We start from the raw sequence: 24,746 nt of genomic DNA on the forward strand, positions 1-24,746 counted from the left end.
AAGTCTTGAGGGGGATCACATTTATTGTACAAGGCAGAGCCTTCTGTGTTATCCTCAAGCAAGAGAAGAGGGCAAAACCTTATCAAGCAGGGATGGGCCACTTGTTCTGGCTCAGATGTTTCAGAGTGATCTGAGATTTCAAAGGTGTCAAAGGCACCAATCCAACCCAGAAATCTCCATTTTAAATATCACAGACTCATTCTTTCCCCAACAGGTCCTTGGAGTATGGACTTTTGGGTATGAAAACTTAACATTCTCTGGAGTTCTTTACCTTTCTAATTATGTCATGGGCTTTATCCTCAGTTTCTCTTGCCTTCTGGCTGCTGGAGATGAGAATTTTTTACATGCCTCAGTGAGGCCCTCTGACTTTCACCCCTTGCTTTAGATTGGTGATTAACCACTCTCAGCTTTTCACAATGTTTCTACAATGCAGCAGTAATGCCCTGCACCAGCAGTCACTTTCCAGGCTCCTTATGATTGCTAGTCCCCTGAAAATCCAAAATGCTCGAGTGATTGCATCATCAGCACATTCCTTTCCATTATAGGCCTATGACAGTTCACTAGTGGTGACAGGTAACAATTGCATGCTACAGCCTGCCGGGGCTGTCAGCACTCCCCCTAATATAGATGATGTGTTCTTCTTTGCCACCTCATTGTCATCGGCGGGGATTCAGCTCCACAACCACATTATACAGTGTATTTCATAAGACCACTCTTGGCAACAGTTGTAGCATATTGGGTGTAAGGAAACAGACTCTGAGGCAGACATTGGCTTGGGAGGCATTTATGTGGGAAGGATCTCAGAAACAATACCTATAAAAGAAGAAAAGTTGGAGCGGGAAGAAGGAGAAGTTTATCGGCGATGTAGTTTTCATAAGGCCTCCGCACAGCCCATGAGGAGTTCTGCCACTGAGATGGCCCTTCGGAGATGGGGGGGCTGAGCTTTTGTACCACCACACTGACCACCTTTGATGTGGGTTTCTCATGAAGCAGGCAGGGGCATAACTTTGAGCAGCCTGTTTTTCTCTGCTAAAGGTGATTCTCATGGAGAGAGAGAGCCATCAGCAGCTAATATTCCTGGCATCCACGAGAATGTCTGCAAAGTTTTTATAAACATGAACACATCTTCATAAGGACCCTTTCATAATTTTCCATATTTTATAGATGAGGAATGCATGGAGAGCTTAGGTAACTTGCCCAAGTGGACATGACTCGGAAGTGTGGGAGCCCAGATTCCAACCCAGGCAATTTGACTCCCAGTCGCTGCTCCATGCTGCCCTCAGTTGCTGCCTTTAAAATACTATATATGCTAAATTGTGTGGGTTACTTTGTATGACCTGTGTAAAGTATAGTATATTGTACCTCAATATACTAATGGGTGCGGACAGAAACTTCATGAAAAGGTTTCTAAAATCCCTGCTCGCGTGTTTCAAATTTCAGCTTTTTTTATGTGTATACCTAATTGGAAAGATACCTACTTGTGGTATACCTAAAATGAAGACGGGGCATTAATTGTTATTTGATACTCAATGGATACTTACATAAATTGTCACTGCTTTGCATTCTTGCCCTTGTCTACACAAAGTAAAGAAAAGAATATTTTAAAGAAATACAAACTTAAACTTCACTTGCTTTCATGACAATTTTCGTAGATTACCCTGTTCCATGATATGCCAAGCTCGACTCCCCCACCCCCCACATATACATAGTCATGGAGAGAAAAATGTAGTTATAGAACTCAGTGATCATTTTGAAAAGAACTATAGATTTTTGAGTGAATAAACAGAGATATATTCCAATTGGAAAATGTATTCTAAAATGCTCCATTGGAACTCATACTGGCTATGAAGTTTTAACAGCTTTAATATATATTTAGAATAATTTTTCTATTTATCACTTATAACCAATATTAAACCAATGGTGGACTTGGTGAAACTGAGTGCAAATACAAAGTCTATTGTGCCCACAAAAATATATATACAAGTTTGATATATAACAAAAAGGACTTCATTTGTCATGTACTTGTTCATCACTCTAAAAATGCCCAAATGGCATTATTATTGAGAAAAGAAAAATGTAAGCAAATGATGTCCATTAGTACTTTCTCCAATAATTAAAATGTTCTATAACCTATAATTATTTATATTAACACCATATCTAATGATAATATCTTATTTAAATTAAAAATAAAGACATTTAAATGTCTCTATGGGTTAATTTAGCTGGTGCAGTTATTACTACTCATAGAGAAGCTCAGTCTGATGGAAATGGAAGATTGTAAAATGTAGACATGCATTTTCTTATACCAAATCACAGCTAAGATCTTAAAATTTAACTTTTGTTTATATTGAGATATTATCATCGTCGCCAGTTATGCTGCCTTGAGAAGCTTTGACATTTAAGTTTCGGGGTTTGCTTGCCCAATATGACAGCCACTAGCCATTTATTTCTATTTCTATTGAAACTGAAATTAACCAAAGTTAAATAATATTTTAAGAATCACTTCCTCAGTAGCACCAGCCACATTTCAAGTACTAAATAAATAGTGAAAAAGTGGAGCCTTCGTAGGCTAGAATTTCCAAATAGTTGAAGGAAGTGACAAGCTAGGGGGCGATGCGGGGCTTCTTGTTTCATATTCTTATAAAGTGGGACAAGTTTGAGGATTTTAAAGGTTAATGTGAAGCAGCCAGCAGAGTGCAAGAGGTTTGTCAATACAGGAAAGAAAGAGAGAAATCAATGAAATAAAGTCCTTGAGAAAGTGAGAAATGATGAGTAGAGCACAGATAAAGATATTAGATGTTGAAAATAGCAGCGAGATTTCATTATAAACAAAAGAAAGGGGGGAAAGATGGGTTTTAAAATCAGTGGCCGGAATTTGAGGAAGTTCTTGTCCTTAGGTTCCTATTTTCATTATGAGCTATGAATCAAAGAATCTCTTGGAACCCACAGGGGAAACAGGTCAGAAGTTGAATATGGTTGAAAATATAAGTCAGGTGACCTGTGGCTGAAATGGCAGGACTCAGGAAGGAGTCATAAGATTGCTGGTGTTGCTGAGGGGGAGTGGGGGCGGGGGGAGGTTGGCGATGGCGATGATCAAATTACAGTTTGAAAGGAGGAATGGTGATGTGATTTCCCTGCAGCTGTCAGCACCCCTGCTCCCCGCACCCTAGTGTGGGCTCAGGGAGTGAAAACAGTTGGGTTCCACCACGATGACTTTTTTTTGTTAAGTTTTGTTTTTCCATAGTACCAAATACAGTAAAATCTTGTTTTGTGGGCGTAATTTGTTCTGGAATTGCTTGTAATCCAAAACACTTGTATATCAGTGTGCATTTCCCCATAAGAAGTAATGGAAACTCAGATGATTCACTCCACAACCCAAAAATACTCATATAAAAATGATTACAATACTGTAATATAATACAAAGTAATAAAGAAAATACTAAATATAAAGAAAAATAAACAAATTAATCTGCACTGACCTTTGAAAATCGTCATGGCTGGTGTGAGGGAGACAAGAGAGAGGAGAGTTATTGTGTGGGATGACTTTCACCATCACTAATGGAATCACTGCTGTCTATTGGCTTAGTGGATTCTTTTTTCTGCATGGGGGCCATTGTATATGCTCGCTTGGATGTTGACTACAGTATTAATAAACTCTTATCATCATACTGTGTTTAATGTAACTGGCAATAAGGCAGCAGAGGAAAGGGTCTATGTCTGCAGGCAGCCTGACCTACAATGAAGCAAAGCATTCCTGAGCTTACTCTTGTATGGAAAAGCAAAGGACTGTCCCTAGGTGCTTTGAAGTGACAAAAAATACACTAGTGCCAGTTGGGGGCACCTTCCAGTGTGCTGAAAAATCACTCATTTCTGCCAAACACTGTGGCCTGAGACTGAGCATGGAAGCATGGGAGACAATCATCCACAATCACAGAGAGAGAGAGAGAGAGAGAGAGAGAGAGAGAGAGAGAACCATTGGCTCAGTTAGGATTATGTGACATTCGGTGTCACATACTATTTGTATTGCAAGACATCACTCGTTTATCAAGTTAAAATTTATTAGAAATGTTTGCTCATCCAGTGGAACACTCACAGGGCAAGTTGCTAGCGTTCCAGGTTTTACTGTAACAGATTTCGGGTAAGTTGTAAGAGAGTTGGAACATGGCCATGTCAGGAGCTCAGGGGAGCTGGAGAAAGAACTAAACTGCCAGGCGGCAGAGTAGCCAGTTAAAAACAACAAGCCAAAAAATGAAAGTTAACAGTCAAGCCTTTAATCACTTGTTGTGATTGTGGAAGCAACAGGCTACCCCAGAAAAAGCACTAACTCCCACCCTATTCCATTTTCCCCATGGTTGAGGGTCTCCGCTCTAGGGGCAGGTAGGTCAGCATAAAAGCAAGGGTAGTATCATTCATTGCTGATGGAGCCCTAGACAAAAGCTTTCAGTAGTTTTGTTGACCTGGGGGGCCAAGAGGAGGGAGAGGGGAAAGAGCTAGTAGTGGAAAAGTACTGAGTACCAAGCCAGAATAGAGACCTGTGTCTTCACGTTCCCCCCAGCTTCTCCTATAGGACATCTTTGCAGAGATACCTAAGGAAAGCTCTGTGGAAGGCCCCAACTAAAGGGCCTCCAGATAAAGAAGAATGTGGACATGCAGAAGAACAGGGCCGGCCAGGGGGACTAAGTCCTTGACTGCAACGCCCTCCAACACCTGCAGTACACTGGCTGGGCACAAGTCTTGTGCGGGAGGAAGCTTTCCCCGAGGCGGCCTGTCAGGTAAAGTCTTTGTAATTGCCTGCGTTCAGGTCTGAAAAAAAAAAAAATCACACAGAGTTATTCTGGCCCGGAGCCAGATTCCTCACATGAAAGTTATAAAAAGGGCGAAGAGCAGTCTATGTGCTAGAATTTCTGACACAAGGTCAAAAAGTCTTATCTTGTGGAGTGACTTCAGAGTGAAGTTATTTCAGAGGTGATTAGGCAGATTAGGTCAGACAGGTCAAAGGATAGACCAGAGAGTCAGATGTGTTTCCAAACCACAGTGAAGCCAGTTTGAGGATTTGTTATGAAAGCATGTTTCTAAGTCTCACGCGTAGAAATTTCGATTCAGCATTTTTGGGGTGGGCACATACATGCCCACTTAAAGCACACATCTGGGGGATTCTGCGGCCAACCTGTATGTGGCCACAGGTTCAGAGAAACAGTCTGTTCTAAAAGCACGGGTGGGTAAAAAAACAAAACAAAACAAAAAAACAAAAAATAAATAAAAGCACGGGTGGCTGAAATGGAGAGAAAGCGAATATTGTCAACCATGAGATCACCACATGTCTGAGAGGTATACATTGACAAATAGAAACCGAAGGGAACAGAAGAAACTTCTCACCAATAAAGAGGGAAAAGAGAGGAGAGGAGCTTACTTACTGATGGCATTAGTAAAAGCGGGTAACACTGGCTCTTTTTTGTGCTTTCTATTTCAGTCCTACTAACAGTGCTAGCAGCATCCTCTGGAAGGCTTGTTTTATACCCATTTTATAAATTAGGGCACTGAGAGTTTTAGCAACTTGTCCAAGATTGTCACAGCCAGTGGGTAAAAATCACATTGTAGTAAAACCCCTCAACTTTGCCTGGTATGCTGCTTAATATCTTCAGTGTTGTCTCTTGGTCACCACGAAGGCCATTTGGATTCCTTCCTTACATACTTCTGATAGAAAATTCTCATAGAACAGAAACATAGAGGTTTAGTTGAGATCATTCTCAGTGATTTTGCCTTGCTATTTTTCTTGCTTTCCTTCTTGCTTTCTTTTGTTTCTCCTGGAAGCTTCTTGTGCTGCAATCACCCTGATTTTAGTTTTTTTTTTTTTTGTTTTTAGTCTTCCAGCTTTCTGCCAGTGACATTGACTTTCTCTTCTCCAGCAGGATTCAACTGTCCACACTGAATACTCCAACAAGCAAACACTAAATAAAAATCCTCAAGTCTATCATTAAATAAAGCTTCAATGTCTGTTTGATTGATTGATTGATTTAAAAAAAATTTTTTTAACATTTATTCATTTTTGAGAGACAGAGAGAGAGAGAGAGAGCAAGCAGGGGTGGGGCAGAAAGAGAGAGAGGGAGACATAGAATCTGAAGCAGGCTCCAGGCTCTGAGCTGTTAGCACAGAGCCCGACGTGGGGCTCAAACTCACGAACCATGAGATCATGACCTGAGCCCAAGTCGGATGCTTAACCAACTGAGCCACTCAGGTGCTCCTCAGTTTGATTTTTTAAAAAATAGAGATGGTCCATTTCTAACGGAAGACAAAACAAAACCGAAGCCTTTAATAGCCTTTTTTTCGTTCCTGGTTTGGAAATAACATTCAAAGGTATAGCTCTTTTGAACTTTTATAACTTCAGGACTCATTCTGAGAAAAGTCACATTTTTAAACTGATTTCATAGGGGATTTGCCACCTACCCACAGACCTATGAACACTTTATTGTATAGATTTGTGAGCATTTTAACAAGAAAAAGTAGGCCATTTATTTTCAGACGGATAGTCGATTCACTGCCCAAATAAACACTAATTTTTGCATCCCAGTTATTCTCAGAAAATCAATGTAAAACTGGAATTTGCCAGGAGAAAGAAAATGAGTTAGCTGGATGCACACTGAAATAAATCTTTATTCTAGCCTAAGGATGTTTGCATACAAGCTCCTAGAGCAGATCCATAGCAGACAAATTGGATTTCAGATTGCTTTAACTTCAGCAAATAGACATTCAATACTCTCCCTCAATAGAAAGGATATGTTTGCAAAATAGCATGTATTTATAGGGTTCTCAAAGAAAAACAGTGTCACTGGCCCACCACCATGAATATTATTTACCATTGGCTATGTTATGAAGTGTGGGAAGGATTTGTACCGATTTAGACACTTTCACTAAATCCCCATTTATCAACAAAGTTGATCATTGTTAAGATTAAGAGGTTTCCCATAAGCCCTAGTATAACTAACTTGGTTTTTGGAAATTGAACCCTTGGCCTTATCTAACTGGATCGTTAAGAGGCCCTGCTTGGCTTTCAGGAGGCAATGCACACTTTTAATTTTTTTCCTGTGTGTGCATTTTAGAATACCCTCAAGTTATTAAGTTTATGATTCTCAAGCTAGAATTGCATTTTATACCTTGGAATTGAGAAATAGTCATTGAAAGGAACAGTCACGAGGAGTTGAAAAACGCTTTAAACGAATTGCAAAACAAAATGGAATCCACGATGGCTCGGCTTGAAGAGGCAGAGGAGAGAATAGGTGAACTAGAAGATAAAGTTATGGAGAAAGAGGAAGCTGAAAGAAAGAGAGATAAAAAAATCCAGGAGTATGAGGGGAAAATTAGAGAACTAAGTGATACACTAAAAAAAAATAATATACGCATAATTGGTATCCCAGAGGAGGAAGAGAGAGGGAAGGGTGCTGAAGGGGTACTTGAACAAATTATAGCTGAGAACTTCCCTGAACTGGGGAAGGAAAAAGGCATTGAAATCCAAGAGGCACAGAGAACTCCCTTCAGACGTAACTTGAATCGATCTTCTGCACGACATATCATAGTGAAACTGGCAAAATACAAGGATAAAGAGAAAATTCTGAAAGCAGCAAGGGATAAACGTGCCCTCACATATAAAGGGAGACCTATAAGACTCGTGACTGATCTCTCCTTTGAAACTTGGCAGGCCAGAAAGGCTTGGCACGATATCTACAGTGTGCTAAACAGGAAAAATATGCAGCCGAGAATCCTTTATCCAGCAAGTCTGTCATTTAGAATAGAAGGAGAGATAAAGGTCTTCCCAAACAAACAAAAACTGAAGGAATTTGTCACCACTAAACCAGCCCTACAAGAGATCCTAAGGGGGATCCTGTGAGACAAAGTACCAGAGACATCACTACAAGCATAAAACATACAGACATCACAATGACTCTAAACCCGTATCTTTCTATAATAACACTGAATGTAAATGGATTAAATGCGCCAACTAAAAGACATAGGGTATCAGAATGGATAAAAAAACAAGACCCATCTATTTGCTGTCTACAAGAGACTCATTTTAGATCTGAGGACACCTTTAGATTGAGAGTGAGGGGATGGAGAACTATTTATCATGCTCCTGGAAGCCAAAAGAAAGCTGGAGTAGCCATACTTATATCAGACAAACTAGACTTTAAATTAAAGGCTGTAACAAGAGATGAAGAAGGGCATTATATAATAATCACAGGGTCTATCCACCAGGAAGAGCTAACTATTATAAATGTCTATGCGCCAAATACCCGAGCCCCCAGATATATAAAACAATTACTCATAAACATAAGCAACCTTATTGATAAGAATGTGGTCATTGCAGGGGACTTTAACACCCCACTTACAGAAATGGATAGATCATCTAGACACACAGTCAATAAAGAAACAAGGGCCCTGAATGATACATTGGATCAGATGGACTTGACAGATATATTTAGAACTCTGCATCCCAAAGCAACAGAATATACTTTCTTCTCGAGTGCACATGGAACATTCTCCAAGATAGATCATATACTGGGTCACAAAACAGCCCTTCATAAGTTTACAAGAATTGAAATTATACCATGCATACTTTCAGACCACAATGCTATGAAGCTTGAAATCAACCACAGGAAAAAGTCTGGAAAACCTCCAAAAGCATGGAGGTTAAAGAACACCCTACTAACGAATGAGTGGGTCAACCAGGCAATTAGAGAAGAAATTAAAACATATATGGAAACAAACGAAAATGAAAATACAACAATCCAAACGCTTTGGGATGCAGCGAAGGCAGTCCTGAGAGGAAAATACATTGCAATCCAGGCCTATCTCAAGAAACAAGAAAAATCCCAAATACAAAATCTAACAGCACACCTAAAGGAAATAGAAGCAGAACAGCAAAGGCAGCCTAAACCCAGCAGAAGAAGAGAAATCATAAAGATCAGGGCAGAAATAAACAATATAGAATCTAAAAAAACTGTAGAGCAGATCAACGAAACCAAGAGTTGGTTTTTTGAAAAAATAAACAAAATTGACAAACCTCTAGCCAGGCTTCTCAAAAAGAAAAGGGAGATGACCCAAATAGATAAAATCATGAATGAAAATGGAATGATTACAACCAATCCCTCAGAGATACAAACAATTATCAGGGAATACTATGAAAAATTATATGCCAGCAAATTGGACAACCTGGAAGAAATGGACAAATTTCTAAACACCCACACTCTTCCAAAACTCAATCAGGAGGAAATAGAAAGCTTGAACAGACCCATAACCAGCGAAGAAATTGAATCGGTTATCAAAAATCTCCCAACAAATAAGAGTCCAGGACCAGATGGCTTCCCAGGGGAGTTCTACCAGACATTTAAAGCAGAGATAATACCTATCCTTCTCAAGCTATTCCAAGAAATAGAAAGGGAAGGAAAACTTCCAGACTCATTCTATGAAGCCAGTATTACTTTGATTCCTAAACCAGACAGAGATCCAGTAAAAAAAGAGAACTACAGGCCAATATCCCTGATGAATATGGATGCAAAAATTCTTAATAAGATACTAGCAAATCGAATTCAACAGCATATAAAAAGAATTATTCACCATGACCAAGTGGGATTCATTCCTGGGATGCAGGGCTGGTTCAACATTCGCAAATCGATCAACGTGATACATCACATTAACAAAAAAAAAGAGAAGAACCATATGATCCTGTCAATCGATGCAGAAAAGGCCTTTGACAAAATCCAGCACCCTTTCTTAATAAAAACCCTTGAGAAAGTCGGGATAGAAGGAACATACTTAAAGATCATAAAGGCCATTTATGAAAAGCCCACAGCTAACATCATCCTCAACGGGGAAAAACTGAGAGCTTTTTCCCTGAGATCAGGAACACGACAGGGATGCCCACTGTCACCGCTGCTATTTAATATAGTGCTGGAAGTTCTAGCATCAGCAATCAGACAACAAAAGGAAATCAAAGGCATCAAAATTGGCAAAGATGAAGTCAAGCTTTCGCTTTTTGCAGATGACATGATATTATACATGGAAAATCCGATAGACTCCACCAAAAGTCTGCTAGAACTGATACATGAATTCAGCAAAGTTGCAGGATACAAAATCAATGTGCAGAAATCAGTTGCATTCTTATACACTAACAATGAAGCAACAGAAAGACAAATGAAGAAACTGATCCCATTCACAATTGCACCAAGAAGCATAAAATACCTAGGAATAAATCTAACCAAAGATGTAAAAGATCTGTATGCTGAAAACTATAGAAAGCTTATGCAGGTAATTGAAGAAGATATAAAGAAATGGAAAGACATTCCCTGCTCATGGATTGGAAGAATAAATATTGTCAAAATGTCAATACTACCCAAAGCTATCTACACATTCAATGCAATCCCAATCAAAATTGCACCAGCATTCTTCTCGAAACTAGAACAAGCAATCCTAAAATTCATATGGAACCACAAAAGGCCCCGAATAGCCAAAGTAATTTTGAAGAAGAAGACCAAAGCAGGAGGCATCACAATCCCAGACTTTAGCCTCTACTACAAAGCTGTCATCATCAAGACAGCATGGTATTGGCATAAAAACAGACACATAGACCAATGGAATAGAATAGAAACCCCAGAACTAGACCCACAAACGTATGGCCAACTCATCTTTGACAAAGCAGGAAAGAACATCCAATGGAAAAAAGACAGTCTCTTTAACAAATGGTGCTGGGAGAACTGGACAGCAACATGCAGAAGGTTGAAATTAGACCACTTTCTCACACCATTCACAAAAATAAACTCAAAATGGATAAAGGACCTGAATGTGAGACAGGAAACCATCAAAACCTTAGAGGAGAAAGCAGGAAAAGACCTCTCTGACCTCAGCCGTAGCAATCTCTTACTCGGCACATCCCCAAAGGCAAGGGAATTAAAAGCAAAAGTGAATTACTGGGACCTTATGAAGATAAAAAGCTTCTGCACAGCAAAGGAAACAACCAACAAAACTAAAAGGCAACCAACGGAATGGGAAAAGATATTTGCAAATGACACATCGGACAAAGGGCTAGTATCCAAAATCTATAAAGAGCTCATCAAACTCCACACCCGAAAAACAAATAACCCAGTGAAGAAATGGGCAGAAAACATGAATAGACACTTCTCTAAAGAAGACATCCGGATGGCCAACAGGCACATGAAAAGATGTTCAACGTCGCTCCTTATCAGGGAAATACAAATCAAAACCACACTCAGATACCACCTCACGCCAGTCAGAGTGGCCAAAATGAAGAAATCAGGAGACTATAGATGCTGGAGAGGATGTGGAGAAACAGGAACCCTCTTGCACTGTTGGTGGGAATGCAAATTGGTGCAGCCGCTCTGGAAAGCAGTGTGGAGGTTCCTCAGAAAATTAAAAATAGACCTACCCTATGACCCAGCAATAGCACTGCTAGGAATTTATCCAAGGGATACAGGAGTACTGATGCATAGGGGCACCTGTACCCCAATGTTTATAGCGGCACTCTCAACAATAGCCAAATTATGGAAAGAGCCTAAATGTCCATCAACTGATGAATGGATAAAGAAATTGTGGTTTATATACACAATGGAATACTACGTGGCAATGAGAAAAAATGAAATATGGCCTTTTGTAGCAACATGGATGGAACTGGAGAGTGTGATGCTAAGTGAAATAAGCCATACAGAGAAAGACAGATACCATATGGTTTCACTCTTATGTGGATCCTGAGAAACATAACAGAAACCCATGGGGGAGGGGAAGGAAAAAAAAAAAAAAAAAAAAGAGGTTAGAGTGGGAGAGAGCCAAAGCATAAGAGACTGTTAAAAACTGAGAACAAACTGAGGGTTGATGGGGGGTGGGAGGGAGGGCAGGGTGGGAGGGAGGGCAGGGTGGGTGATGGGTATTGAGGAGGGCACCTTTTGGGATGAGCACTGGGTGTTGTATGGAAACCAATTTGACAGTAAATTTCATATATTAAAAAAAATAAATAAAAAAAAATAAAAAATTAAAAAAAAAAAAAAAAAAAAAAAAAAATAAAGTGAGTATCCTTTAAAAAAAAAAAAAAAAAAAAAAAAAAAAGAGAAATAGTCATTGAAGTGCAGAATATTTTTTAAACCTTTTTTGGTTTACTTACCTGTCAGGAGTTCCTAGAAAAGTGTGGGAAATAAAATGGCTATTGTTGACAACAAAAGGAAGAACAGTACGTTCAAGAGATTCTGAGACTGAAAATTTATAACAAAATATTGAGGCCTTTTATTATTTTGTTGCCTTAATCTGCCTGCCTCCTCAGGACTCCTCTGCAGTCTTATACCCTTAGAAAAGGGGGCAGAAAGAACATTTTAAAACATAAAACTTATGAATGCCAATATGTTACTACGAAATGCACCCTAATATGGGAACTAGAAGCATTTATTCCAGACTTAAAAAAAAAAATCAAAGTCATCAGTCACATTGACCTTTAAGAAAATGCAAAAACGAACAAGAACACTTTCTCTGTAATAAGCACTTGAGCACTAAGCCCCTGTGATTGCTTCTGTTTTCAGTCATGACATCTTCCCTACCTGTTTTCCACATTCCATGTGCCGCTTAGATAATACGGATATAGAATATACCAGAAGTCAAACTATTTTATCACCTCTCTTTGAGAGTCCTCGACAGTATTATGGTGGGCTCGAGGAGGGAAACACATTTTGGATTGGCCTTTGCTTTACATAAAATGGATTTAGTTGTTTGTATGTGGTAACCAAGAAGTCTGATGAAATTTAATGTTTATAAGGTCCCTGGTATAGCAGCTTTTGTGATAAATAATTATTGGAAAAGTTTAAACAACAACCATCCGTTACTTTTTCTGCTTAAGATCAGGCTATTATTCTTGGCAACACATAAGTGTGTTTCTTTATTTGAAATAGAAATAGATGAATAACATGGCTAATGGTAAAGTTGCTTTATCATGGGATTTGTCTATCTGAATGATTTGTCTATGAAATGTCTTTGAAGGCAGAGAAAAGAGAAGATCAGCAGTACTATTTTTGATCAGATCATTCCATTTAGATTTAACTGAAAATTAGAAAACTCTGAGATTGGTGGTTTTGTTTGTTCATTTGTTTGTTTTAATAAAGTTAGGCCCTACTCTAAGATTTGGCAAATTCTAGCCTATGTTTACTTGATTAGTGACCTAAAGATGCTAATTCATCTTCCATAGTTATTGAGAGTTCTATGAAAAAATAGCTTTGAGGAACTTCCTCAAAAAAATTTTTTTAATGTTTTTATTTATTTTTGAGACAGAGACAGAGCATGAGCAGGGAAGGGGAAGAGAGAGAGGGAGACACAGAAGCAGGCTCCAGGCTCTGAGCTGTCAGCACAGAGCCCGACACGGGGCTCAAACTCACAAACTGAGAGATCATGACCTGAGCTGAAGTTGTACGCTTAACTGACTGAGCCACCCAGGACCCCTAGGAAATCATTTTAAATAATTACATAATTAATTTAATATCAAAAGCAAAATACTTTTGGAAAAGCATGCTTGACTTTTATAAAACAAGTATTATAAAAAATATAAAAGAAGCCTGGAGAACTATTTTCCTTGTTACAGTGACTTTCATAAAGATGTGTGTTTTCCCACCAAATTCCCCAAGATTTAAAAAATATGCTGTTATTTATATTAATTAAAGGGTTTTAAAGCAATTATCTATCATAATTACGATGACCATCAGAAAGAGTTTCAAGTTGGAAGGGGGCAGAAACTAGGAAAAACCACCTTTGAAGCAGAAAGGCACTGAGCCACTCAGGCACCCCGGAATTTCTTCAAATTTTGAGGAAGAAAGCCATTTCCTCATTAGGCTCTCAATAACTATGGAAGCTCTATGACAATATTTAGCATGTATACAATAATATATTCATAATATATATTTATATATGTATTATAGCATCCATTAGCATGTACACATTATTGTCAGTGCTTCTAAGTAAATAATCAATATATAGTTGATCAAGATTACAGGTGAAATGTATCGGGGATCGTTGTCATGAACTTTGTGGAGAAGTATCTCCTGACTTTGAACCAAAAGACATACTTTAATTCCAAAGTTGTTTACCTAGTTCTGCGTCTTTAGAAAATTCATTTCTACTTTCTGTCCCCCAGTTTACTTATCTATGCTATATATAGTATTGTTTCACAGGTTTATTTTGAGGCATATAAACTTATATTATTAAAACCATATAGTAATTCTAAAGTACTATATCTATAAGATGGCAATATTAATCAATATTAAATAGATAATGGATAATATTAAATATTAAATAGATAATAGATAAATATTAAATAGATATATATTTTAAAAATACGTATTCTTTATTTCCAAGTTGGGTGAATACCAGGTGAGCTTAATTCTCCTATTGAGGCTAGTGAACAGTAAAAATAGGCTGAAGAAGGGGGGGCAGGTTAGAGGTGTCTCTTCTGAGCTGGCTTCCCCTCCATACATCTTAGATAAAATTGAGTGCAAAACAAAGAAAAATAACTTTGGAGGAATATTGCACCAGGAACCAAGTATAACTTGCATATATACAACTTTACATGAATGTGATTATATCTTTAAGATAATTCCTAGAAGTGATATTGCCATGTCACAAGTTGATTATCTCCACAATTTTGATAAATGTTGCTATATTGTCTTTGATAGAGGTGTACCAATTTATATCTTTCCTATTCATGTATGAGAATCCCTTTTAACAATACTTCTACTGGTGTGCATTCAAAATCAAGATATTCAACCTAAGTGAAAAATGATGTATCAATTTGGTTTTAAGTTTATCTTACTATGGAGTATTTTTTATGTATAAAAATATGTATAAAAGTTTTTTGTATTCATTTTTTTGCGTGAACCATATGTTTTGTAAATAACTCTCCCTTTACTCCACCTGTTCTCATTTGCCATTTTTCTTTTATTTTAAAGTTATATATAAACGGAATATATTTTTATACTTAAATTGAGCATTTGTTTTCTATTATAACTTCTATGTTTTATGTCATTTTTAGAAGTTTCCCTTAATTTGAGGTTATATAATAATTGTCTGATTTATTCTAGTGCTTTTATGTTTTTATATGTGACATTAAATCTGTAAACAAACTGGGGTTTATTCTGGTATAAGTTGCGATGTAAATCGAAATTTATTTTTCCAGCTGGCTAGTTGGTGATTGCAACACTATTTACTGAAAAGTCCTTTTCCTTTATTCATTTTAAATGGTAATATTATTATTATCCTCCATTCTTAAATATGTGTTGTGCCTTCTGATCCATGAATCTGACTTTTGATTCATGTGGTTGGTATCAGATGGTTTTAATTATTAAAGAAATATACTTTGAAATATCCAGTAGGGCTACCCTGTTGTATTGTGTAAACTTTATTTACAGCTAATTGCTACCTTTATGAACCTTGATCTTCTTTAACAAGGAAATGGTATCTCTGCCCATTTGTTATATCTTTTATTCATCCAGAGTTTTCAAAAAATATTTTTTTTTATGCAGAATGTGCACATTTTCCTATTGAGTTAAAATTTCTGTTACATGATACGAATGCACAGATCTTAAGTGCAAGATTTGATTTTCCAAGATTTGATATTGCAAGATTTGCAATATTTGATATTGCAACAAATGTCTACATCTGAAGAACTACCATCCCAACCAACATAAATATTTCCATCACTCCAGAAAATTCCTAATGTCTATTCCAGTCCATTGCCACCACCCAGAGGCAGCCACTGTTAAATTTCTATCACTACAGATTAGTTTTACCTGTTCTTTTAAAATGTTTTGAGATTCACTCATCTTGTTACGTACAGCACGATTATTATTGGTGAAAAATGTTCCATTTTGTGAGTATATCGCAATTTTCTATTCATTCTTCAGATTCATGGACACTTTGAACATTTGGATGTATAAATATTCTTTTAGCCATCTTTTTTTTGTGGACCCATTTTTATATTTCTTTTGAAAATATGTAGGAGTAAAATTGTTCAATCACAGGGTACCTGTATGCTGATATAATAAGAAACTGCCAAACAGTTTTCCAAGGTGTTTGAAATTTTTTCTAGCCCTATTAGCAATATACAAAAGTTCCAATTCTTCTATTCACCAACATTTAATGTTGTCAGACTGTTACACATTTGTATGGGTGTGTGGTAATATGTCATTGTGTGTTTAATTCTCCTCTTTCTCATGATTAATATTAAGCATTATTCGTGTAATTATTGGATATATTCATTTTTTGAAGTTTCTGCTCAATTCTTTTTTGTTATATTATCTTCTTAACATATCACTTGCATTGATGTATAATTTATATAAAGGGCACCCATTTTAAAATGTATAGTTTGAGTTATGAAAATTTATACTTTATTGTAACCATAACTAAAGTTAAAATAGAACATTTCCACCACCTGAAATGTTGCCTCTTATCTCTTTCAGTCAATGCCTACTCTATGCAACTCACAAAACAACTATAAAGAGAAGAAAATACAAATCACTTTAATCCTATCCTCAGTTAAAGTAATCTTTAAAGCTGTGATATTTCTTCTTAATTGATCTTAGTCTCTCTCTCTCTCTTTTTTTTTTTTTTACCTTGCTTGGTATCTTTGATGTGCGTGTATGTGTGTGTGCATATTTGTAAGAGGAAAAAAGACAAACAGTAATTATTTGGTTGGATTTGTTTTTGTATCTTTTTCCCAACTTGAAGTTTTGGGTCCCTAGGTTTATGTTGCTTTGTTTAATTAATGTTTAAATATGAATATTTTCTTATTTCATTAATCATGATTTAAGACATAATTGTTAATGTAAAATAGTTACAGATGTAATATTTATTAACAATTTTCTCCTTTATTCTTTCATTCAAAAACTATTTATTGAATATTCTTTGTTATTTTTAATGTTTTAAAAATATTTATTTATTTTTGAGAGAGAGACAGAGCACAAGCGGGGGAGGGGCAGAAAGAGGGAGACACAGAATCTGAAACAGGCTCCAGGCTCTGAGCTGTCAGCACAGAGCCCGACGCGGGGCTTGAACCCATGGAACCCATGGACCATGAGATCATGCCCTGAGCTGAAATTGGACGCTTAACCAACTGAGCCACCCAGGCGAATAATCTGTTATAATTGCAAGACACATAGTGGAGATATGACATAGATTGGCAGTTGGGTGTGTTTGTACTTTCCACTAGGTAAGAGGGGTGTGTTTTCTTGACTATAAGTCATCTGAAAATATCTTTTCTTTTTCCAGTGTGTTTATTAATATAAAATAATATGGAGATTGGAATTATAAAGTGAAAATGTACTTCAAATGAGATGGAAGGCATACGTTAGTTTGATGGGAAGATACTGATCATACTAGGAAGTAGGAATGTTCGAGCATGCACAGGTGATAGGATACATCTGTAATTTGTTGGACAGAGAAAACAATGTTTGGGAAGCACATAACATGTGTTTTATAACCTGAAAAAACAAAGAGAAATAATGTTTTGGAAGTGCAGACGATTTTACATATATTCACATTTCGGGGCAAAACAACAGATAGTTTAGGCAAAACAGTCTTTTGTTTGATTGAATATTGTGCTGATATAAATATTGCATTACATACAAATGGTTTAGGTTAAGGAATCCAACGTGAATTTTATTCCACACATCATCTTCCACAAAATATTGTTCCCTGGTTTGATATTTCTGTCCTAGTTCAAAGTAATTTTCAGTGCAAAAGTGGAGCATCTGGGTAGAGTTAATTGGCTGGCTGGATTAGCTGCTTTCTGCTCACTTCATGTTATTGTGCATACAATATTTAAAAGACCATAGCTAAATCTAAGCATGATTAACTATCTGGAAATTCCACAAACACAACAAATTTGTTTTATCAAAGTGCAAATCTTCTTTGTTTTCCATAAAGATAATTTGGTCAGTTATTAGCATACTAAAAATGGGACAGTGGAAGGTTCTGTTTGAATGGACTGAAATCTTCATGTTCATTAAGTCCAGATATAATTTAATCTGAACTTAATCTCCTGTGAAGGAGATCATTTCTAATATACCAACTCTTTTCTTTTTTTCTTTTTCTTACCTCCTATCCCAACAGGGTGCCTATTAGAGAAATTCTTCCAGGATATTTGGATTCTACAGGTGAGACCTTGTAATATTCACAGATATAAGTCGGGAGGAGAGAGCTTGACCCCTGAATGGGAAAGGCATGACAGAAGTAATTGAAGTAGTGAAGGAACTCCTTAGGGAGGCTGTTAGTCTGCCTATGAATGAAAACCCCGAGAGAGGAAGCAGGGGTCTTAATTCCCTGAAAAGCCCAAGGCAGGTTTCTTCCAAGGTCAAAATGATGCTATTGCACTTTGGATGTCTTTCTATAATATTTTGTCTACCCTTTTTATTGAGTCTCTGAGACTTTGGGATATAAACTCTTTAATTGAAACTCAATATAAAGATATAAACTCTTTAAATGAAAAATAAGAGACAATTAGTGAGCATATTTAAATGGAGCAATGTTGGTAACAGTTGTTTATTTCCCTATGTTTTGCTGAAAATAATCCCCCAAGAACTCCATTCTTCAGAATTCCAATATGAAAACTTATTAATTCAGGTGTTAATTCAGGCAGGAAGTTTCCATGCTGAATCTCTAGCTGTATCTATTATGATGTTTCATAAAAAAATGCTGAGCTGCCAATTAGTTAGGAAAAAGATAGATGTCTTTAAGTATCTCAGTCTAATGAGACCATATGTCTTATAAAACTTTAACTGTCACTAAGAAAGAAAACCTAGTTGACAACTATTTATTTAGACATAAAAGGGCAGTGAGTAATTGGGAGCTGAATTGTTCTTACACTCTAAAGAATTCTTACACTGACAAAAAAGAATGATTATAATTATTATGGAATACTGGAACTGAATTAAGGTCAGCAACTCTTATGTGCTGACTAACTGGGCAAGTCTTAGGTCATTGTAGTATCTGGAATATATTAGTGGCAGGTGAAAAGACAAGGAAGAATTTGTGAAATGCAGAGAGAAAAGGGTCAGATGATGAATGTGTCTATGCCTTTAAAGCAATTCAATTTGGTTTATCTAGGAGAAAGTAGAGTGGAGGAAGAAAAATTTATTTGGAAAGTGTGGATTTTTTAAGCCATTATCTAAAACCTTGTGTAAAGGATAAGTTTCCATGAGATCCTTGTGGGACACAGTATTTATGGAGTAGTTTGCATCGTAAAGATCTTTCCTTATCTCTTTATCACATCTCATTTTTCTATCAGTTTTGTTATCTAGGTGAGACACCCTATTTGATGATGCACAATTTTCTGTGACAATTTTCTGGGCCCTAAAAAACAAGCTCAGTCATCTCTGAGGCCTTATGCTCTTTTCATCACACTACATTAAACAGGAGGTTTTGCATATTCTTTTCCAGGAGCGAGGTCATTCCCCTGCCCCCAGTTTCAGTATGCACTGCAATTGGCTATTCATGCGTCAAAGCACTGAGAGCTGCTGGCTTGTCCCCAGTTGAGAGAGTGCAGAGAGGCTTTGCTCATCTACAGATTTAGTGTAAGCACATTCCTCAGCAACATAGAAACAACTGAGCAGATTCTCTTTCTATGGAGCAAGATGCAAAGGTGGCCAAAAGGCCAGATAATGTGCTGTTTTCTATGATGCTGTGGTGGATGTTTGCCTAATCTCTTGAGAAGAGGCAAGTGCTCATACAAGTAATTTCCTTCTATTTAGAAATAATTGTGTTCACTATAATAAAAAAAGCCTAATATTAAAAAGAAAATAATGATCTTCTTGGGCATGTTTGGGGAAATATTGTTACAGTTACTGTGACCTTTCAAAAAATAGATGAGGGGTGCCTGGGTGGCTCAGTCGGTTAAGCATCCAAATCTTGGTTTCTGCTCAGCTCGCGATCTCACGGTTCATGAGTTTGATCCCCGCCTCAGGCTCTGCGCTGAAGGTGAGTAGGTAGCCAGCTTGAGATTCTCTCTCTCTGCCCTTCCCCTGCTCATGCACTCCCTCACTCTCTCTCTCAAAATAAATAAATAGATAAAACTTAAAAAGAAAGCTTCTAGAACTCATGTTCTGGTTTACTGGAAAGTATTCGTGACATGGTTGACAAAAGACAAGAGACTGGCAGTGTATTCTACACAATCTAGTGGCAAGGAATACTCTGCTCAGTCTGAGCCACCTGGCCACATGAATTACCAACTTCCAGAAAGTAGACTTTCGGAACTTCTTCTTTGTTGAAGAGCTCAATTTAATTTAGTCTTCTGTAAATCCCAAGAAATTTGGGGATTCTGCATTATACTGATAACGTTCTTATCAATGTCATCATTACACAGTGCTAAGATACAATTTCTGGCTCTTTGTATTATCTGCTATTTCGATTCTGGATTAACACCTGTGTTTTTTTTTTTCCTTCTAATAACATCTGCATTTCTTTTGTACATTTTTTCAGTTTATATTTACTGCCCTATTTTCCAATATAGCATTTGATTACTCTGGAGAACAAATTATCCTTTTTAGGTGTATTCTCCTGACTTCATGGGTACATTTCAAATAACAAGGTACATAGGGAATGCTGTACCTGTGTAGGTCACCAGTTCGGATAGTTCTCTTAAAATGCTTTCAGTAAGTACAGTTCCCAATTTTTATCTTTGGAAAAACATAGCATTGAATATTAATAAAGATGTGAGTTCACTGACACTATACCAAAATCATTAGCGTTGATGAGACAAAAGTGAAATGAAGATAAAAGAAAAAATCATGATAAAAGTGAATGTTCTGTCTTCTGATGTCTTTGACGACAAGAAAGAAAAAGCTTTCATTTTTATTTTTCAAGTATTTGATAGTCAGAGTCAACTTAAAATAACCTTGTCTTAGATCTCAGTTTAATTATTCACTTAATTGTTCTAGCTGATAAAAATAAAGTCACCGACCAAATTATTTATAAGTTGTACTTGATCTTGAAAACTGTATGGGCATTAGGTCCATAATGTCTTGTTTACCTCCCTCTTCCAGAAATCAGTGCAGGTCCTGGTAAAGCATACATGCTTCATATATTTCTTTAGTTAAATTATGAATAGAATCTGCCATTCAGAACAACAAGAAGATTAACCAGAAAAAAAAATCAAGTTCCATGTTTGGGGGATTTTATATAATTCTTACAGTAATGAACTGCAAATAAATCCATTTAAAAATAAATCCGTAGGTCTTATCTATTTTCAAATAAGTTTGTAGAGAATTTTCAGAAACACAAAATAAGAATGGAAACAGGAGGATACAAACGGTTGAGAGTGTTTTAGAGAACAGGAAATCAGCGATAGAGGTCATCACCACAATTGCTGTGATTAAGTGCAAAACCCGATACTAAGACTTCTGGCAGCTGGAGCAAGAGGTTAAGTGCTTTGCTCTGATTATCAAAAGGGAGGAAATGTCAGTTTTCAGAGGAAAGCAAGATGTTCTAGGACTGTATTTGTTAATAGCAGCGGCTGGTTATCAGCAGCAGACACAGCAGGATGGGGACTTAACACATCAGGGTTTATTCTCACATATCAGGAGATACTTGGGGCTAGACAATTGTGTTCATTCATCTGATCAGGAGGGTCAGGGCCGAGCTCTCTGCATTTCTCTGCACCTCTTCTCATGTTCTCAAAAGGGTTGCTGAACTTCAGCCACCTATCACTAAGGGAGATCATGTCTGAGATCCCAGTAGTTGGTGGTGAATGAGAAATTGTGGTATCATGTAGCAAAGTCCCACATGTAGAAACCAGAGTTTCAATGGTAGGATCCTAAGCCCGGTCAGATGGGGTCCTTAGCCATACAAGACAGAAGTCATACAGAAGGGACAAAATTGATATTTTCTTGTGAGATCTGGTGTAAGAAGTGGTGGTTTGCGCACACAGAACAATAAAGAAGCCAATTTACAGGGTAAGAGGCTGGCTGAGCTGAAAATACAGAGCCAATTTAAAGTTACACCTCCCTTAGGGGCGCCTGGGTGGCTCAGTCGGTTAAGCGTCTGACATCGGCTCAGGTCAGGATCTCGCGGTCGGTGACTTCGAGCCCCACGTCGGGCTCTGTGCTGACTGCTCAGAGCCTGGAGCCTGTTTCAGATTCTGTCTCCCTCTCTCTCTGACCCTCCCCCGTTCATCCTCTTTCCCTTTCAGAAATAAATAAACGTTAAAAAAAAAAATAAAGTTACACCTCCCTTAGTCTTTCCCAGACCAGTCACAAGATGTGGAATCGAGTACGCCAGTGGATCTAAATTATGGGAACTTAAACACCATCATAAAAGAAAGTAGGTAGGCCTCAATATTGATGCATATATAAAATCAGATGGTACAAAATCTGGTACATTTTGGTAAAAAAAAATTGACATTGATAAGTTAGTAGAAAATGAAGCACATTTTGTGCCGAGGGAGTAGAATTTACAGTAAATGTATTCAGTAAATATAGTAAATCCGATGGCTTATCACATAATTTTTATATGTACTTCTTCTAATACAATATTTAAATATTACAGCCTATTTGCAGGAGGATTCTATGCTTTCTAATGCAGCACAGCAATTGCACATTATAATAAAAATGGTAAGAAAGTTGACCCATTCAGTGTAAGTGAATTTACAAGTGCATAGAAGTTTAGGATTGTTTTATTTGGCAATTTCCAAACAGGAAGAATCACAACTGAATTTATGCTTTTGAATTCTGTGTTCTACTTGGACATCCCAATCTTGAAAAGTGAAGTGATTAAGCACGTATACCAACCAATTGTTAAAGTACTGTTACAGAGAATGATTTATCCACATTTTTGAAATTTCGTCTGATTCCTCCCAGGTTTACAAGGAAATACCAACAATTATAGTTACTATTGTTTTGAAGCCACTAAGGTTGGAACTTCATATAACCTAAAACTGAAACAGAAAAAAAAAAGGTTTCAATTTTGTAAAAGGGCGTCCCACAATTTACATCTTTGTGCATTTGGATGAAATGCTAATGATAATGGACGGTTGTGCTTTCCATCTGAAAACAGCATCTGCATAATGCTAGCCTTGTAAAAGGGTGAAAAACATAGCTATATATCATTATGCTGGTTGGAACTATAACAGAGATGTAACCAAAGAAAACCACTTCAAAACAGGTTTGTTGTTGTTGTTGTTGTTGTCCAAATAATGATTTGGAAAATGTCCCTGGAAGTTTCTTAACTATATATGCCAAAATAAAAAAAAAAAAAGACATATTTCCTGTAATGCTTTTCTGTATAATACTTGTATCTTGTTTTAAGATGTGATAATAAGTTAAAATAAGTCCATATTTTGAGAAGCCCTGATTTTCCCACTCCTCACCAGAAATTTCCCTGGAGATGCTGCAGAATTGATCCAGCAACAGAAACTCCACTGGGAATACCTCCCACTGCACTCTATGAATCGGGGAAGAAATTAAACTGTAAAGAGAGAGAACTCACTGACTGCCTCAAGGGCAGACTTCATAGTGACGGAGCATAAGTTTTTCCACGTTATTTTTACCCTTGCTCAAAGCGTCATGGCTTACCACTGAACAACAAATTAAGCAATGCAGACAAACATAGGTATGATAGTAAATATATATCAAGATGAGGTAAAGGGATGGTATTTTTTAATGATTTTTTTTAAATTTATTTTTTTATTTTTTAATGTTTATTTTTGAGAGAGAAACAGCACGAGCAGGGGAGAGGCAGAAGGAGAGAGACAGAATGTGAAGCAGGCTCCAGGCCCTGAGCTGTCATCATAGAGCCTTATGCGGGGCTTGAACTCATGAACTGTGAGACCATGGCCTGAGCCGAAGTCAGACGCTTAACTGACTGAGCTACCCAGGAGCCGGAAGGGGATGGTATTTTTTAATTCTTTAATTAATATTAGATAGAAGAAAGGTCTCCACAGAATAAGTTATTTACAAAATGAAAATAAACATCAGTTGGGATTTCTTTTAATAGTTTACCTAAATATGAAGTCTATCCTCAAGTGTTCTTGCCTATAGTATTTGAATCAAGGAAATCTAAATGCTATAAAAATCTTCATCTTCATGACTTAACACAATAGAAATGAATTCCCCGCCCCCACCCCCAAAACTACGTGGCCCTCTGCTGGGATGTGTCAAGCCTGTCTTCTACCTGGTGATTCAGGAAGCCACCTTCTTTGTCTCTTGTCATTTTGCCATCTCCCAGCACATTCGAGCCCTTTGTTTTCAGCTGGCAAGTGGAAAGGGGATGGAAAACCATCCTCTAACTACCTTCGTAACCATTTCAGCACCATACCAGCGCACCAGACAACTTCCATTCCTGGTTCACTGGCCAGAATTAGTTATATGGTCACCACGCAATTCCCCAAGGAGAAGGATGGGAAGTGAAGACTGGCTGAGCTGTCACTCTGAAGACTTTACACAGCAGGGGAAGACTGCTGTGGATAGTCACTCACCATGGAAGCTCAGAACCGTTTGTTTTGGGGTGGACCTTCTAAAATCTTGGAGGAAGATCAGAGTGTAGGAGAATGAGGTCTCTGTCTCAGAATGCTACAATTTTAATTTTTTAAAAATGTTTTATTTATTTTTGAGAAAGAGAGAGAGAGAGAGAGAGACGGAGTGTGAGAGGGGGAGGGGCAGAGAGAGACAGGGAGACCCAGAATCCGAAACAGGCTGCAGGCTCTGAGCTGTCAGCACAGAGCCCAA

Source organism: Panthera leo, chromosome B1 (assembly GCF_018350215.1).
Source record: "Panthera leo isolate Ple1 chromosome B1, P.leo_Ple1_pat1.1, whole genome shotgun sequence".
NCBI lineage: Eukaryota > Metazoa > Chordata > Mammalia > Carnivora > Felidae > Panthera > Panthera leo.